The sequence below is a fragment of the Dermochelys coriacea genome, chromosome 7 (assembly GCF_009764565.3).
Source record: "Dermochelys coriacea isolate rDerCor1 chromosome 7, rDerCor1.pri.v4, whole genome shotgun sequence".
NCBI classification, from domain to species: Eukaryota; Metazoa; Chordata; order Testudines; family Dermochelyidae; genus Dermochelys; species Dermochelys coriacea.
Genome location: NC_050074.1, coordinates 73,071,360 through 73,090,654, shown reverse-complemented (window position 1 = coordinate 73,090,654; position 19,295 = coordinate 73,071,360). Strand labels below are relative to the sequence as shown.

General features: G+C 46.3%; 1 protein-coding gene across 2 annotated transcripts in view; it reads left to right on the top strand.

Moving 5' to 3' along the window:
* The window catches only part of BMPR1A (bone morphogenetic protein receptor type 1A), a 207,705-nt gene that overhangs the window by 104,557 nt on the left and 83,853 nt on the right, over window positions 1-19,295 (top strand). The window lies entirely within an intron of this gene.

Genomic DNA, 19,295 nt, shown 5'->3' with positions numbered 1-19,295 from the left:
TTGGAGTGGCTGTAAATTCCAGTGGTTTTATGATATGGGTCCTGTTCAAATATCTGAATGTACAGTACTGTTCTTTTACGAGAGTAAAGATTGTGTGGCTAATCAGTTGCATGTTTGTGTTAGAAAATTGTGAGGGAGTAAATTTAGTGACAAGTGTTTTACATTGATTTAAATGTTAGATCTTTTCTGTCTCTCTCAGTGTGCATGAGTGAGTCTCACTAATGGTGATTGGTATCATGTCTGGATAAAAGGGATGATTTTATTTATATTTCCTTATGCAAATGTGGATAACTTGTATTTTCTTTATGGATCTGATATCATGGGCATGTATAGATGTTACTATGGACAAGTGATCAGTCAGCCTCAAACTTTCCAAAGAAGTATCCAGAATTGCTGATGACTATCCACGCTACAAATTATGAAAGTGTGAAAATCATGTTCTGAACATATGCAGTAGTTTTTTCTAAGTTAATTACATATGCGCATCACTACTTACCCTAAAAGCTCCAAATTAGCACTTCTAAGTGTTTTGGGAAACTAGAGTGTGTTCGTAAATAGGAACTTCCTGTTGCTTTCCTTGTGGAAAAAGCTTCCTAGCCTAAGGGAACATGTAAACGACTGGGAACCAGGAGGGCTGCTTGTACTCTATTCACAGCACTTCACAACCCTTATTTTGAGTGGTCTGTTACTACAGCCTTGATGGCTGAAGTCTGGAAGTTGCAGTTTAGCATAGAAATATTTGAGTGGTAGTTCATGGCCTTGTTGAAGCAGGGGAACTGCTTTTCATTTGTGCAAGCTGTAAGCCTTTGGAAAGTAAGTACTATGCATGTACATCAGTGTGTCTGTTATGTTTAAGAGCACACATAAGAGAAGATGTGCTATATGTCCATCCACTAATGGGCAAGGAGAAACGTTCTAGTGAGAGGAGACCTATACCATCAGTTTCTTCAAAATTAGAGCTTTCATTCAAAACCAAAAAACTGGAAAATTGTAATTTTATGAAAAAAGAAAAGGAGTACTTGTGGCACCTTAGAGACTAACAAATTTATTTGAGCATAAGCTTTCGTGAGCTACAGCTCACTTCATCGGATGCATTCAGTGGAAAATACAGTTTGCAGAGGAGTTCACAAACATACACAGGGCATATCTGAGTAGAGTTCTTTCCTAAGTCTACAGACAGCTCCAGTACCTCTGCATTGATTATAGCTTTGCCAAACAGCTGTGCGGTTAACAGGACTCTAGACAATTTGACTGCTATTATTTAGTGCATATATGTAAACAGGTTTGCAGCTTCTGCCAGACACACATCAATCGCTGATTGATGTCATATGGATGGCTCAGTTTTATTTTTAGATGTCACTTGAGCTGCTTATTCTTCATGAATAAGAGCCTTCCGAAGATGGAATTAGATGTAAAGGGAAAATTATTTATTTTGTAGTTCTCCAGGTGATGGGTCTTCTCTGTAACTTGAAGTCTTAAAATCATGATTTGAGGACTTCAGTAACTGAGCCAGAGGTTAGGAGGTCTATTACAGGAGTGGGAGGGTGAGGTTCTGTGGCCTGCAATGTGCAGAAAGTCAGACTAAATGACTAGTGCCTGTGCCCTGGATGCCCCTGTGCCATCCGACCTGAGAGCATCAAGGACAGAGAGGTCTCTGCTGTCCCTCAGTTTCTTCTTAATTCCTTTGGTAGTGAGACAGCTCCCCTGTCTGATTCTCTGCACACATTATGACTTCGCTACTTTTTTTATATAGTTAGGTTAATATAGGTTTTTCAGGGTTTTTTTTATTAGTGGTAGGTCTGACACACACCCCAAGTTCGTCGGAGTTATATTTGTGTGATGTGATTAAGACATAATTATGATTATTTTATGCAAGATAAGTCATTCAGGGTGTCGTTGGAGAGGCTGTGATTTGCCGAATGTGATTGTCCTATTTGTATGTGTGCGTCTTCTTTGTATCTGAGGTTATGAATATTGACTATGTATCTTTATTTCAGGTGTAGCTGCACCTGGGTGGTGCCCACTGGATAGGATGCTTTCACTCTGGATGGTGGGTGGGGGCCTGTTCAGGGCAGTGGGCCATTGGGGAAAAAAACAGAGGGCCTTGGGGGGAGGCTTGTCTCCTACTGGGGAGCCTTCCTGAGAGCGCTACAGACAGCCTCCAAGTGATGGCTGCTGTGACTCTGCTGGAACATGTGATGAGACCACATGTCTCTGGACTCCATCTTGGGATGTCAGTGTTTTTCAACGGACCAGTCTGGGAACCAAGTTTTGGGAACAAAGGGTTCCCGTCATAATGAAAGGCTGTGTGATGCAGGGAGTGACATCGTCTTCACTCCCCACCCAGAAAGACTCCTGGAAACACTTGAGCAGCAAAGACTGAACTGGGGGAAGTGCTGAACCCAGGTTAAAGGGATTTTTAGCCTGTGAATAAAATAGCTGGCTTTACAGCTTGGAACCCCCAAGTGCAACTTGCCCCTTAAGAATCTGCAGCCTGCTTGTATAATCTTTTAGGGTGAGAATCTGATATTCATATTCAATCTATTTAGTTTATTAATTTTAGTTTGCATTTTTGTCTATTTGCTAGGTAATCTGCTTTGATCTGTTTGCTGTCACTTACAATCACTTAAAATCTGTCTTTTGTAGTTAATAAGCTTGTTTTTGCTTTATCTAAACAAGTGAGTTGAAGCCCAACAGTCTCTGAGGAGAGACTTTAACAATGGTAAAGGGTCTCCTGCGAGATCTTTACCCTCTGTATTGACAGCGCAGAAGGCAGGCGCCTCAGGCTGTCACAACGCCTCAGTCGTGGCTCCCGCAGAGGCAGGAACCCGACCTCCCGTGCTGGGAAGGCTTCCGCGGCACGGAGCACTTGAGTGCTAAAAATAGCCACGGTACAGACTGCGTGCTCTACTCAGGTGCCGATGAGAACGTTGGCACCGACCCCCTCTGGGCTAAAAATAGTTGCTGTGCAGACTGCGTGCTCTGCTCCGCTGCTGACAAAAACTTTGGCACCAACCCCCTCCGGGCTAAAAATAGCTGTGGTGCTTACTGCGCGCTCTGCCTTGGTGCTGGGAAGAACGTTGGCACCGAACTTGTCTCCCGCCCCGGCACCAGCAGCGGACCCCCTGCAGGGCTCCTCCACACGCCCTGAGGCACCAGTGAGGCTTTCAGTTGACAATGCGCTAGAGCACAGTTCGGGCTAAGCACAGCCCAGGGAGCACGAGCAACAGTTTCTCACTCAAGATGACCTCAGTACCACCTGAGCCTAACTCCCCACTCCTGGATACACGGGGCTCATTTTTTGAACAGCTGCTCTCCCCGCCTGAGCTGGCTACCTTTACTGATAGTGAACCTGATGTACAGCAGAAGGTGGAGTTCTTCCCACCTGCTTCTCTTCCTCCACCGGAACCTTTTCTGCCTAGGTCATGGCTCACAACCACCAGTCTTAGTTTCCCTACTTCACCCCTCCGTGGACGGCACTGGGTTCTCCTACCCTATGCCTTGGCCTCAGTGGTACCCTTGGCCACATCCTCCTACCACTCACCCTCGGACCTCTTCTACCGAACCACTACCTCCTTCTATGCCTCGATCTCCAGCTCCGTCCACTTCTAGGGTACCTGAACTCCCTCCTGAGAATATGAGCTGTGGACCATATCCTTACTCACCGACCTCTGGCTCTCCATCAGCTCCAGATGGACCCCTCTTCCCTCCGCCTCCACAGAACATGGACGACTGTAAACAATTTCAAAAACTTTTCAAGAGGGTGACACTCAGTCAAGACATCCCCTTAGAAGAGGTTCAGGAAACACAACACAGGCTCCTCAGAATCCTTCAACCCTCTGTGCCTTCAAAAATCACGCTCCCCTTAAATGAGGCACTCTTGGAGCCAGCTGACACACTCCTGCAAACTCCAGCTTCTTTATTACCAACTTGCAAAAGGCTGAACGTAAATACTATGTTCCCGCTAAGGATGCTGACTTCCTATTTTCTCATCCATAACCAAACTTTCTTGTCATGGATGTAGTTGCACAATGGACAGAACAGTCACAATATCAGCCACTCCGCAAGACAAGGACCTTAAACGCCTTGATGTCTTCGGTCGCAAGGTTTACACATCCTCCACTCTACAACAAACTTTTCGAATTTGCCTCCTACATTCCAGAGGATATGAGAGCAGACTTTAAATCAATCCTGGTTGAGGGCCAATTAATTTCCAGAACGGCCCTACAAGCAGCTCTAGACATGGCAGACACAGCAGCTCATACTACTGCAACTGCTATGGTTATGTGCAGATCTTCATCGCTCTCTGCATCTGACATCTCTAAAGATCTGTAGACCAAAGTGGAGGACCTCCCCTTTGATAAGGATAAACTTTTCTCCAAAAAACCTGATGAACTCCTCCATACCATGCAAAATTCTAGAGCAACACTGCGCACCCTTGGCATTCACCCATCTTTTCCCAGGAGACAATAATAATACCAACCCTACCAAAGACCACGCACACAACAGTATTATCGTCCTCAACCCAAATCATACGACATAACTAGGAGTCATGCTAGACCCCCTTAGGCACAGACAAAATCAAGCTCAAGCAACCACCTCCCACCCACTGGGGAATAAACAATAATTTTGAAACAATGGTCAAGGGTCTGCAGGATGCAGACCTTGAATCCACCGCCTACTTGCCCATTTGGCCACCGCCTCCAGAGTTTCCAACATGCTTGGCAGTTGATTACACAGGACCGCTGGGTCCTTGAAATAGTTCAGTCCGGTTACTCTGTCCCCTTTATATCCTACCCTTCCCCGTTCCCTGTCCCTTTTCAGGGACCCCTCTCATGAGCACTTACTTCGCGTAGAAGTGGCTCACTTTCTACAACTAGGCGCAGTGGAAACTGTGCCAACACAACATCGAGGGAAAGGGTTTTACTCCTGTTACTTTCTAATTCAGAGAAAGACCGGGAGATGGAGGCCTATACTGGATCTATGCCGACTGAACAAATTCATGAGGATACAAAAATTCAAGATGGTCACACTGGGCACAATAATTCCTGCACTGGATCAAGGGGAGAGGTTCACAGCCCTCTACCTACAGGACGCTTATTTTCATACCAATTCATCCAGCTCACAGACACTTCCTATGATTCACTATCGGTCACAACCATTTTCAATACAGAGTTCTTCCTTTCGGACTCTCCACAGCATTGAGAGTCTTTTCCAAGACACTAGCCATGGTCATGGTTCACCTCAACAGACATGGAATCATGCTTTTTCCCTACCTGGACGATTGCCTCATCAAGGGCAACTTCTATGGCGAGACACTTCAAGCTACCCATTTCGCCATCTCCCTCTTTCACAGCCTAGGCCTCCAAATAAACATCCAGAAATCCACCCTGACACCTACACAACAGATCAAGTTAATTGGAGCTCATCTGGACTCAATCTGAAGCAGAGCCTCACGCCCAAATCACTGATTCCTCACTATCACATAGCTGATATGCACGCTCTCTCTTGGTCCCAGGACACAGGCAAGAATCTGCCTACAGCTCCTTGGTTACGTGGCAGCCACCACCTTCGTGATCCAGCATGCCCGGCTACACATAAGATGTCCTCAGGGTTGGCTCAACTCCAACTTCAAAGCCAACGGACACATCTTAGGGATGCTGGTCACTCCTCCTCCCAATGTTCTAGCTTCCCTACACTGGTGGACAAGACCAGAAAACTTCTGCCTGGCATTCCCTTCCAGCAATGATCCCCAACGCTCATGCTCACCACAGACGCTTCCCTAATCGGCTGGGGAGAGCATCTAGGGGGACACAGGGCAGAAGGCCAGTGGTCCGCATCAGAGACACGCCTACACATAAATCTCTTAGAGCTCAGAGCAGTGCGACAAGCATGCCTTCACTTTCTTTCCCTCATAAAGAACAAATCTATTCAGGTCTTAACAGACAACATAGAATGTATGTTTTACATCAACAGACCGGAGGAGCCCGATCACATTCCCTATGCGTGGAAGCCATCTTACTATGGAATTGGTGCATACAACATCAAATACAAATCATTGCCTCATACTTACCTGGCTGCCACAATACTACTGCCGACGCACTCAGCAGGCACTTTTCGACAGAACGCGAATGGGAACTGCACCCCGCAGTACATCGAACAGCTCTTCTCTCTCTGGGGCAACCCATCAATAGACCTCTTTGCCACAACCCAGAATTGAAAATGTTGCCTGTTTTGCTCCAGAGTGGGACTCAGGACTGCATCCCTAGGAGACGTGTTCCTCATCCCATGGAACAACACTCTTCTGTATGCCTTCCCACCAATCCCTCTGCTACACAGGGTTCTTTTGGAAGATCATAGACAATAATGTACGGGGTCATACTTATTGCCCCGGCTTGGCCCAGACAGTCGTAGTATCCTTACCTACTCCGCATGTTCTTCCATCATCCATGGACTCTCCCACCATAAAACGATTTCTTATGGGCCTACAAAATCTCTACCCTGAAATTTACCCAATGGCAACTACATGAAATCTTAACCTTGTTCTTCACGGTCTCATGAAACCTCCACTCAAGCCCTTGGCAACCTTGTCTCTTCTTCTCATGTCCATGAAGGTAGCTTTAATTGCAATAACATCAGCAAGGAGAGTTGGTGAAATAAGCGCCCTGATGGCCTGTCCTCCCTACACAACCTTCTCCATAGACAAAAACACTCTGAAACCACATCCTAAATTTCTCCCTAAGGTGGTATCCACCTTCTACCTTAACCAACCAATATGCTTACCTATTTTCTATCTTAAACCTCACGAGACTCCGCAAGAGGCAACCCTGCATACTCTTGACGTCAGGCGAGCAATTGCCTTTTATTTAGACAGGACTAAGCCATTCCGTAAGTCCCCATGACTCTTTGTCTCCATTACCAAAAGATCGAAAGGTGCAGCTATCTCTAAGCAACGTCTGTCCAAGTGGATCTCTAAATGCATCAGATCCTGTTACAGTACTCACTAAGTTCAACCGCCTAAAGGCATTAGAACTCATTCCACTCGAGCGGTGTTGATATCCATACATACTTCCATCCATACTTCCTACATAATGTACCCTTTCCTGACATCTCTAAAGCGGCTACATGGTCCTCAGAACACACGTTTGCCACACACTCTCCTATCACGCAAGATACCATGGCAGACACCATAGTAGGCCATACAGTACTGTCTATAGTACTCACTGCTGCATCTTCAAAACCCCACCGACCATGGTGGGTACTGCTACACGTTCATCTAGAGTGGAGCACCCACAGGGACAGCACTCGAAGAAGAAGAGAAAGTTACTCACCTTGCAGTAACTGAAGTTCTTCGAGATGTGTCCCCCTGTGGATGCTCCACTTCCCATTCTCCTCCCCTCTATTTTGGAGTACTAGTATGATTTCTTCATGCTAGAGAAGGAACTGAGGAGGGTGCGGCACACGCACACACAGGAATATTCAACAAGTCGGGAGATACCAACTGAGTGCGTGCATCCCGACCAGGCTCTGCTACCAAAGATCTGCGATCAACGGCGCCGGGACGCACCGTCACCTAGAGAAGGAACTAGAGTGGAGCACCCACAGGGACACACATCTCGAAGAACTTCAGTTACTGCAAGCTGAGTAACTTTCTCTTCTGTGCACAATATTGTAAAATTCTGCAAATTTTATTGGTTAATAAATAAACGTGGAGGTTCCAGCATGGCAGTGATAAGTATAGGTGACCCTGCAGCCTTCCCCCTCCTCTCCCCTCCTAGGATAGGGATTTGGTGGTGAGATACCTCTGTGTGCATGTCAAAAGGCCACAGGGAAGCGTTTTACATGATGGCTGGGATGTCCACCATGACCCAAAATCCATTTGAATGACAAAAAAGAAATAGCTGATACCAGTAGCTGAGTCTAGCCCTCATCCAGACCCTTGCCTGCCACCATTCGGGGCCATCACCTTCCAAATAGCCTTTCATTCTCCCTAAAATAGCATGTCTCTCTAATCCTGAAAAGTAAAGAGGTGCTTGGGATGTGTAGTTTAATAAGAAAAGGAACAATTCACCAGTGCTAAACACATACAAGCAACAGCACAAAGAGAAATAAAGCAAGAAACCTTACTGTTTCCATCTTTCCCTTCCACGCCTGTCCCCGCCCCCTCCATTCAGACTTCAGTGCCCAGCCTGGCTCCCCCGCACTTCCCAGCCTATCCAGGTATTCTCCCCGCCCCCGCTCACTCACATGTCACATTACATGGAGAGAAAGTTTCTCTCCTGTCCCCGGCTGGCCCTTGCCAGAGACTGAGCGGTGTAGGCAGGGAGGGTCGGAGAGACTCAGCTCCGCTCCACCAGTGATGGTCTGCACTGCTCTGGGCTCCTTGGGTGTGGAGCCGGAGCCCTCAGCCAGCTGGCTGAGGAGTGAGTGGGTGGAGGGGAGGGGCCAGCAGGGCAGGATCTGGGAGAAGCCTGCTGGCCCAGCGCTGGGGAGGGGCCAGAGAGGAGGAGCCAAGTGACGTCTTGCCACAGCCAGTGAGGGGAAGCCCTGAGCCCCTTGTGGCTGCACTCCCCTGACTAGACTAGGGAATCCAGGAGTTGCCACTATAAAAAATAAACCCATGGGTTCTTGGGGAGAGAGTATCTTTTGACCACTGCAGATTTCAGCTTACAGTGCTGTTTAAAGCAAGGAAACCCCAAAGAGGAAGTTGTTGATGTGATTGTTAAAGACAGACATCCTTTTTTGCACATTAACTATTTCCTATATGGCTTAATTAGAATAGTTTTATTACCAAAGAAATGGAACCCTAGTTCCACAATTTCACAGTGCAGACACTGAAGATTTTAGAAAAGTTGCTGTCGTATTTTGTCATTCATTCTCCCATGGTTATAAAAATGTGCCTTCTGCTGAAATTTTGCACAGGAGAACATCATACTCTTTAAAAAAAAAAAATTAAGTTTGGATATTTAAATTTTAAAACAAAATTTAAAAAATAAATTGGAAGTTCAACTCTTACCTGCTGATCCTTGCTCCAAAAGAACAGGGCAGCTATCCATATGAATGTCTTCAGAGATCACATGCCCGGTACTTGAGATGTCACTGGAAGGGGGGATGTTATGCTAAATTTGTCAGGCTTGAGAAAGCAGTGAAGTAATTAAGACATTTTCTTTACACTCCAAGAAGCTGAAGATGTTTTTAAAAGGGAAAGTGCTGACATATAAGCACGTTACCTAGAGCAAAATCCACATAACAGTGTGTGTTAAATCATTGCTGTCCTCAACCTTGGTATTAGGTAGAAAACTGGTAGATTTCAGTTTCGTTTTAGCAGATGCTTTTCAGAATCTGTGTTTCAACATACAAAAATAATGTTTAAATGAAAGTAACTTCATAAAAAATTCAGTCTAGCTATTGTTCACAGGGAAGGTGCACAGACTCGTTACAATGGGTTTTACTACTTCTTGCAGTTCTTTGAAGGCAGAAGCCAAACCTGTCAATCAAGGTCGGCAGGGTGTTGCCTCTCTGAAGATCCAGTCAGCCAGTAGGAACTGTCCCATGAAACTGCAGGAAGGTTTTCCTGACCATTATTCCTGTTCAGAGCAACAGGAGAGAAAAAATTAAAAACAACCAGAAAAGGATCCTTTTTATTCTTAGTAGTTAGATTATTAGATTCTAAGCATTTGTCTACAATTGACCAGCATAGCTATATCAGAATAATGATTCTACCATAGTTATACTGGTAAATCTCCCTGTGTGGGTACACTGTTCTGAAATAAAGATGATTTGGCCAAACCAGCTGTTTAAACTGTGTAAGCCTGAATCTTTTATAAACCTATAATTTAAGACTGATGTGCTGACAGTTCCTGCTGCTGCTTCTTTGACTAGCAGGAGTAAAGGATATCCTGAAAGTTTCTTAGGCATTTTGTGTCGAGTTCCCCCTACACAACATCTTGCCTTGTCAGTTTTTTCTGTCTTGTAATTAGATCAGACAAAACTGTGTAGCAGGTCTTTAGTATGGTATCATTAATTCCTTTCAAAGACATATTTGATGCTAAAGTTCCTTTGGATCAGAAATAGTTATTTCTGTGCCAGACCACTCTCTTGTTAGGTGAATCCTCCTTCCTTGCCAGAAAGTTCACGTTTGCATACTTCCCAAAGCCCAGGTCCCAGAATACACATTACTAAACTGTGATATTTTTCTCTCAGTTAGGATGCATACAGCCAAGCTTTGAACTTCCCATATCTCTGTAGACAGTAAAATAAATAAATGGAAACTCATGCTGAATTATGAACTTTATGAAATCATAAATATGGAATGAAGTTGTTTTGTATGAGTTGTTACATTAAACATGCCATTTAAAAAAGTCAAATTGTTTACCAGCTATACATTGGTAAGCAACTCTTTGCAACCAGATGTACCTTTAAAGGAGTATTTTGGAGGTCTTCTGGACCCTCCATAGTAGCTATTAAAACTAGCGCTCAGTTTCTTTTCTAAGCCTGATTTACAACTAATTTTTCTTCTCCACCCTCTAACTTCACCAAAATCAAACTATTCCACTTCTCATTTTGCATGCCACATTTTTCCCATAATAAAATTTCTCTGGAAGGTTGGCGGGGGTGAGGAGGGGAGGGTTACAAATTGCTTTTACTTCCAGGATTCTCACTTCTGGGTCTTACCTGACTGGCAGAACTACCACAGCTGTTAAAGAATGTTGTCCCCTAAGGCTTCGGTAGCAGGATAGGGCAGAAGCAAGGTCCCCATTGTGGTGTAGTACTCAGTGTTCACACAGTATAAATGCTGCCATCTGATCAGTCCAGTCATTTCCTTCTTGGTAGTGGAGAGTGAAAGAACCCCCTCTCACGGACCTTCTTCATTACTCCAGCACTACTTGTAGTAATGCCTTTATGGGAGGAAAACTGACTGCGCAGCAGCTTCAATCCACTTACATGTGGCAGAACTGTGTTGATTACAGACAGATGCAGGGTGAATTTGATTTAAATCACTAGTCAGGAAGACTCTATTTAATCATGGATTTCTACATAAAAGTGCTTTCTTGTTGGTTGTTTTAACCTTAATAACTTAATAACCTTAACCTTCACAAGTCAGAGATAGATGTAGGTTTCATTTTTAGAAGGTACACACTATACATTTTAAAGTGATTTATTTTGAAAACTTTTCAGGTTAATTTTACTGCTATATCAAAAAATGAATGATTGGTTATTTCATTTACCAAAGGTAATTGAAGCAGATATTTATGAAGTCATTGGGAGGTGAACTATCTACTATTCAATAGGTTAATCATTAATATTTGGAGGATTTTCTTGCCCTGCTGTATTAGGAGGAGAACATCACCAGACAGACATTTAAATTGTTTTATTTAACTAAAACAACGTTATGTATTCTGGATTTTTTTCTTCAACAGCAAACATATAATATTTTAACAAAACAGGCATATGAATTTTTGAATTTATTTAAACATTCAAGTTTTTTAAAATCAGGTTTGTTTTTGTTAAAATTGTTTTTAACTAAAATAGTTAAATGAAATATTTTAGCTCTATTCCACCCCCAACAATATTCTATTCATTGAACTTTTTGAAACTTTGCACTTTTAGAGAACGGTAAGGGACAACTCTGTGTACACAAATTTGCAGAGGGACAGTAGGGTTGAAATCTGTTGTTTCTCACCTCTATATATTTATTTATTTATTTTAAAACATTGTTGCGGTTAACAAGCATGTTATCTCTGGAGACGCAAATCCACAGTTTGAGAACTGCAAAACTAGGCATCTCTGATGATCTCTTCTAGACTGAGTCGCATTGGGTAGTGTGACAAAGTTCGTCCTCTGCTTCGGTGGGTCTTGTGCTTATTGGTGTATTTGCTTGCCTCAGGCAGCCCTCAGTTTGGCCACTCTTGCTAGTGGCTGAAACCTGTCGTCTACTCAGCTAACCTCATCACTGGCCAGCATGGAGGAAACGGAGAACAATCTCTGCAGTCTGTGTCCCACCTAGTGGGTTGGGGTCAGGGCAGATCCCTTTCCAATTTGGACCTTCCCTTCTGATGTTTCTCACAGACCAGCTCAACTCCTCCTGTGTCCGATCAGGAGTTGGGGGGATTGAGGGGGGAACCTGGGCCCACCTTCTATACCAAGTTCCAGCCCAGGGCCCTGTGGATAGCAGCTGTCCACAATGTTCCCTGTATCAGCTGCATGACAGCTACAACTCCCTGAGTTACTTCCCCATTGCCTTCCCCTCAGCATCTTCTTTATCCTCACTGCAGGATCTTCCTCCTGAAGCCTGATCACGCTTGAACTCTTCACTCCTCCACCAGCACACCTTCTCACTCCCTGCTCCTGGTGTGCCCCTCTACTAACTGATGGGAGGTCCTCTTTAAACCAGGTGTCCTGATTAGCCTGCCTGCCATAATTGATTCTAGTAAGTTCTTAATTGGCTCCAGGTGTCTTGATTAGCTTACCTGTCTTAATTGATTCTGGCAGGTTCCTGATTCCTCTCAGGCAGCCTCTGCTCTGGTCACTCAGGAACGGAAAACTGTTCATCCAGTGGCCAATATATTTGCCTTCTACCAGACTCCTGTATCCCATTGGTCTGGGTCTGTCACAGTAGATAGAAAGATTAACCTAAATAATCTATACAGAAGCCCCTGGAACCCCATAAAATTGGTTCCCTAATCCATGAACTATTGGAACTCATTAACAAAACTTTTCTTAAACATTGCATGAATATATTGTCTCATACTATAGAATTAGAATTTATAATCCCTATTCCATGATGAGATATCTGAGCTATAATGTATCTTAATTAACACTATCTTTACTTAGGTTTTTTCCTCAAAAAGCATTTTATTAAAAAAAAAAATGGATTTAAATAAAAAAATCCTATTTTTTTAAAAAATCATTGATTTTTATCCACCCAGGTTTTCAAATACCTCACAAGGCATAACTTGTACAAAATTTATCATATGGTACAGTGTGTGACAACAGGATTTGGTGGTGATGGGGACTTCAACTACACAGACATCTTTTGGGAAAATAATACAGCAGGGCACAGATTATCCAACAAGTTCTTGGAATGCATTGGTGCATTCTTTTTTAATTTCAGAAGGTGGGGAAAGCAACTGAGGAGAGGCTCTTCTAATTTGATTTTGACAAATAGGGAGGAACTGGTTGAGAATTTGAAAGTGGAAGGAGCTTAGATGAAAGTGATCGTGGAATGATAGAGTTCGTGATTGTGAGGAATGGTAGGATGGACAACTGCACAATAAAGGTAATGGATTTCAAGAAGGCAGACTTTAGCAAACTCAGGGAGTTGGTAGGTAAGATGCCATGGGGACAAAGTCTAAGGTGACAAAAAGGTTCAAGAGAGTTGGCAGTTTTTCAGAGACATTATTAAATGCACAAGAGCAAACTATTTCAGTGCATAGGGAAGGTAGGAAGTATGGAAAGAGAGCACACTGGCTTAACCAGTAGATCTTCAATGATCTGAAACTTAAGGAGTCCTACAAAAAGTGGAAACTATATTCGTCCTTTGTAATTTGTCCTAAACAACCACAAACATGTAGGGACAACATTAGAAAGGCGAAGGCACAAAACAAGATTAAACTAGCGAGAGTTGGTTTTACACAATTTGTTCTTGACAAATCCGTGCTGACTCTTACTTATCACCTAATCTTCCAGGTGTTTACAAATTGATACCTTGATAATTTGCTCCATTATCTTTCCGGGTACTGAAGTTAAGCTGACTGGTTTCTAATTTCCCAGGTTTCAAGGAGGAGCAAGAAAAATTATTGTTGTTAACCTCCGAGGATAGGACAAGAAGCAGTGGGCTTAAATTGTAGCAAGGAAGGTTCTTCTTTGAGTGCTTGTTCACGCCCATTCCACATTAGGTGTGTGCACGCCGCATGCATGAGCATCGGAAACTTTTCCCCTTAGTGGCTCCTGTCGGGCTGGTAGGGCCCCCCAAGTGGCCACTGCGCCATGTATATATGCCCCTTCCGGGCCGACCCCCTCCAGTTCCTTCTTGCTATCTGTGGCGACGTTGGAACAATCTCTCTCTCTCTCTCTCTCTCTCATGGAAGAGCAGTCCCTTAGCCTTCAGAGAAGCTGTTATCAGTTAGTTAACATACCTTTATTGTGGACACTTAAATGATTAGGTGCTTGGAGGCTTCCAGTACCCGGCCTGGGCCGCGGGGAATGCTGGAGGCCCACGCTTCAAGGCTTGTGCCACGTGCTGCAAACCTACGCCAGTTAGTTACCCCCACGACTCGTGTCTGTGTTGCCTGGGGGACGGGCATCAAACTGAATGGTGTAGGATTTGCAAGACGTTTAAGCCAAAAACAAGGAAAGAAAGAGACTTTGGTTTAAAGCAGCTGTTGATGGAGGCCGCATTGCAGCCTCCGGGCCCGGAGTGCCCAACGCCGGCTCAGGCTTCCTCGGTGCATAGTGCCCTGGAGCCGTTGAGAGACCCAGCACCGGCTAAGCACCATAAACTGTCGGCGCCAGAATAGGCCCCGGCACCGCTCGTCCTCCCCGGTGAGGCCCCTGGCGCAGCCGAAAGGAAGGAACGGTCGTTCCTCGCACAGGAGGCCAGCGCCTCCAAGGCCTTGAGTGCCGATAAGAGCGGGAAGGCCTTAGTACTGGCGCTGACACCCGCAGTCCCAGCAGCACAAGCCCCACCGAGCCCAGACCTAAGTGAGTTCAGTGCGGACGATGGGCTCGAGGGCATAACAGATCAGCCCTCCACGCCTGGCACCTTTGAGGCTGCAAAGCACCTCATCAGGCTCTCAGCAGAGAGCCCCCTCCTGTATGGGGAGAACCCTCCAGCACCCATGCCTCGGGTGCCATCAAGGGGTAAGCCGGCAATGGTGTGCTGCTCGAGGACACCGTTCCTGCACCGCTCCCAGAGTTGGTCCCGGTTGAGCTCCGACTCTGCGGACTCACAGTTGCCAGCGGCCCAGAAGGAGGTCATGGCACCGGGAGTGGGTCGGCATGAGGAAGCACCAGATAGGGCACACCGCTCTCCGGCACCACCCAGAGACCAGCACTGGGAGGCGTCGAGATGGCCCTCTCCAAAGGACTCCCACAGACTGTCCCGATCCAGGGATCGCCAGCACGGGTCCCCATCCAGATCCCAGTCCCGGGGATACCAGTACTGCTCCTGGTCCTGCTCAGCCATGAGCCGCTTATTCTCCTGCCGGCGCAGATCATTGGCACCGCCGTGGCCTTTGCAATTGGGGTCGCTGCAGTCCGGCGCCGACTCTGGCCACTATAGCTACCTACATGGGCCCCGGACAGCAGGGACCGTCAGGTAGGCTGGCAACCCCAATGGGGGCCGCCAGGCCATTGGCCCTTCTGGACCCCCTGGGACTATCAGGAGTGCCAAGGGGCCCCGTCCAGGGCAAGATACTCGGAGCAGTGGTCCCGGTCCCCGCACCGAAACCAGACGGTGCCGGAGGCTACAATATTCAGGCCTCCAGCATCCCCCCAGGATAAACCGGAGAGACCGGCACCGAGTCCGGTGCCATCCCATGGACTCCCTGCTCGGCCCGAGCCGGAGGCCCCTCCCATGGGAGAAGGGGAGAAGGAGGACCAACCAGAGGGGGTCGAGCAGCAGCTAACCTCCTTGTCATCCCTGGATGAGGCAGTGGCGGGTATAGAGGTGTCCAGCCCTTCACCGATAGACCATAGCGCCCAGACGTTGTTGTGCAGGGTTGCCCAGAACTTGGGGTTGCAGGCCGAGGAGATGGTTGAGCAGGAGGACCCCATGGTGGACATTTTGAGCCCCGAAGGCCATCCAGAATAGCGCTCCCGCTCATTAAGACCATATGACAGACTCCGGCCTCCAGGACTCCAATGGCCAAAGGAGTGGAGCGTAAATACTTTGCCCCATCTAAGGGCTATATGTTCCTGTTCTGCCACCCGAGTCCATGCTCCCTAGTGGTCTCAGCAGTAAACGAAAGGGAGTGTCATGGACAGCAGGCCACGGCCCTTAAGGCCAAGGAGGCAAAATGCCTAGACCTTTTTGGCAGAAAGGTGTACTCATCTGGGGGCGTTCAGTTGAGGCCATTCTTAACAGGCACAATTTCAACTCCTGGACGGCAGTGGGGAAGTTTAAGGACAACCTCCCGCAAAGCTCCCAACAGCAGTTCACGGCCCTGGTGGACAAGGGCAAGACAGTAGCCAAAACCTCTCTCCAGGTCTCCCTGGATTCAGCAGACACAGCGGCTAGAACAGTCACGTCAGGGGTGGTCATGAGGTGCTCGGTGTGGCTCCAGGAGTCGGGCCTGCCGCCTGAGGTCCAGAATACACTCCAAGACCTCCCCTTCAAAGGGTCCAGGCTCTTCTCGGACCAGACAGACACGAGGCTGCACAGCCTCAAGTACTCGTGAGCTACGCTTAAGTCACTGGGTATGCACGCCTCGGCAACCCAGAGGAAGCCCTTTAAGCCACAGCCTCTCCCTCAAAGCCAGTACCAGCCTCGCCATAGCCTTACTGAAGGCGAGGCAGGGATAACAGGCGACGGCGCAACAACAACAGTAACAATAATGCGCCAGGCTAGAACCCAAGGCCAGCACAAACCCCAGCCGGGCACTAAGCCAGGCTTTTGAAGGTGCGCTCAAAGATAGTGTACCAGACCATTCACCGGATCCGTCCTTTTGTTTCCTGAACTGCCTGTCCCGTTTCTCCTGTGCATAGTCCATTGACCATTGGGTCTTACGCCCAGTGCTGAGGAATTCGGAGTGTGGGAGGGGGCTCCAGGCTGAGCCTGGGGCAGGGGGTTGGGGTGCAAGCTCTGGGAGGGAATTGGGGTGTAGGAGGCGGCTCCGCGATGGGGCAGGGAGTTGGAGTGCAGAGGGGGCTCGGGGTTCAGGAGGAGGTATAGGGTACTGGCTCTGGGAGGGAGCTCAGGGCTTGGACGGGGGGTTGGTGTGTAGGAGAGGGTTTTGGGTGCAGGAGGGAATACAAGGTGATGGCTCCAGGAGGCTCAGGGTTGAGGAGGTGGGTTGGGCAATGCTTGGCGATGCTTACCTCAGGTGGCAGCACAGCAGCGTAAGGCAGGCTCCCTGCCTGCCCCAGCCCGTGCCACTCAGGGAAGCTGTCGGCATGTCCCTGCGGCCCTGGGGCGGGGGATGGCAGGCATGGCTCTGAGCGCTGCCCCTCCCTGCAGGTACTGCAGCCACAGCTCCCATTGGCTGCAGTTCCCTGTTCCCAGCCAATGTGAGCTGTGGCGGCGGTGTCTACAGGCAGGAACAGTGCACAGAGACCTCCCACCCCTTCCTCCCATATGCAGGGACATGCCAGCCGCTTCTGGAAGTGGCACAGGGTGAGGGCAGGCAGGGAGCCTGCCTTAGCCCCTCTGTCCTGTCAGACTTTTAGCAGACGGAGACTGCAATAGACTGCCAGAGGCTCGGTGATTGACTGATTGTTAATGATCTACCATTTGGTGATCCACTGCCCTAAGTGTTTCAAGGCCTAGCAGATCACAGGATAGTGGACTGAAAAAGTTAGGTATCACTTAGCATTCAGCAACAAACTCTTTTTTAGTTCTGTAAGACTAAAAGGAGGAGCTACATAGTCTGTTCTCTAAATTGATCAGAGCTATGTAATGCCTCTTAAGTACTTTGTTTCCACATTCATTATATTAACAGCAATCTGGTACTGAAATTACATTTCAGACTTGTTGAGAAGGGAACTACAGCAGAGTTAAATAGAAGGGAAAGAGATTGGAGGCGTCAGTGCTGAATAAATTCAGGATACTTGACACATAAATCATGGGATGTGCTGTACACTTAAGTCTAACATGCTGCATAGCACACTGAGCCTTGAGCATAGCGATCATTTATGTTTACGTGCACCTTTCTTAGAAATATTTCAAATAAAAATATGACTAACATAAGAACATTGCTGAGACTAGTTCAATATTAATATTATTATAATGTAAAACATGGGAAGTTTTGCTGTAACGTTTTGCCATTGTTTTCGGGGTATTTTTTTTATTAGTAACATCTGAACTAGACACACTTTCTTTAATTATTTGAAAGGAAATAGTTGCAGCTGGAAAATACACTCAGTATGCTGTACTAATCTGGTGGTGAAGTCTGCAAGTCTATGCGATGAGAGAAATGAGATCAAGTTACACAGCCACATCTGAGATGAAATAATTGTGAAAAGTATAAGGGCTAATCTAGCATACCGTTTTAAGAGGATGAAATATAATGCTAGAACAATGTCCTTATTACTATAAAGTTAGTTCTTGGTGGATTTGACAACCCTATCAATCTGTGAAATAGGCCATTTTAACTGACTTTTATGTTCAAGACTGACATTTGAAGACAAAGTAAATGTGTACAGTATAGTAAAAGCCATACTGCTTTTTGAGAAGACATATTTCTGTCCACTGAGTTGCAACTGGATTTTTCTAAAAATGCCATTATGACATTCCAAGATGCACTCCAGACCAGTGAGGGCTGTGTCAGTCTTGCCCTGCAACCTTGCTTTGCTGCTGTAACTCCTAACTTGGACCCCTCACAAACAGCCAGGCAGCATGCGGGTCACACCCTGAATGTCTGTGTATAGTTGCAGTGTGCCAGCACACTCCAGTCACATTCTGGTTTCTACCACCCCTGGTTACCACTTGCAAGATGATCCCAACACACTTCCAAAAGGAATTAAAATCAGAAATGGTTACAAGAGAAATAAAGAAAAAATGTTTCCTAGTACTAAAACTTAACAAACTAGAATTGGTTCAGGATGAAGTCCTTTAACACGTTTCCAGTAACATTGCTGACCAAATTCTCAGGCCAGGATCTGCTCCCAAAGGCTGTGGCTTTTGTCGTCTTAGGTGAAAGAGAGAGATGGATAGGGAGAGGTACCTTGGACTGTTTTTGTCCCTCACGTTTATAGTTCAGTCCATCTTTGAAATGCATTTTCCTGAGTGTTACCCTTAGATAAAGTTCATTACCCTTGGGAGGTCAGAGACAAGAAGTCTGGTGATGAGAGGTTCCATGGTGCTGTTTGCTAAAATGCAGCTAAATCTGTTCCTTCCCCGCTTCTTTGCAAAAGAATGGCTACTTGACAGGTGATTGCCCATCAGCTTCGATGGTACCTGAGCAGAGGCGTCAGCTTGTCCTTTGAGAAACAGGTTTACCTACTCCACAGACTTGTCTAGTAAACACACTTCAGTCATGATTTACATGTAATGTTGCTACCTACATTTCACCATGATATTTTTGACCAGCAAGTTGTTAGCATTCAAATGATACCTTACAAAGCGCATGCTGTAC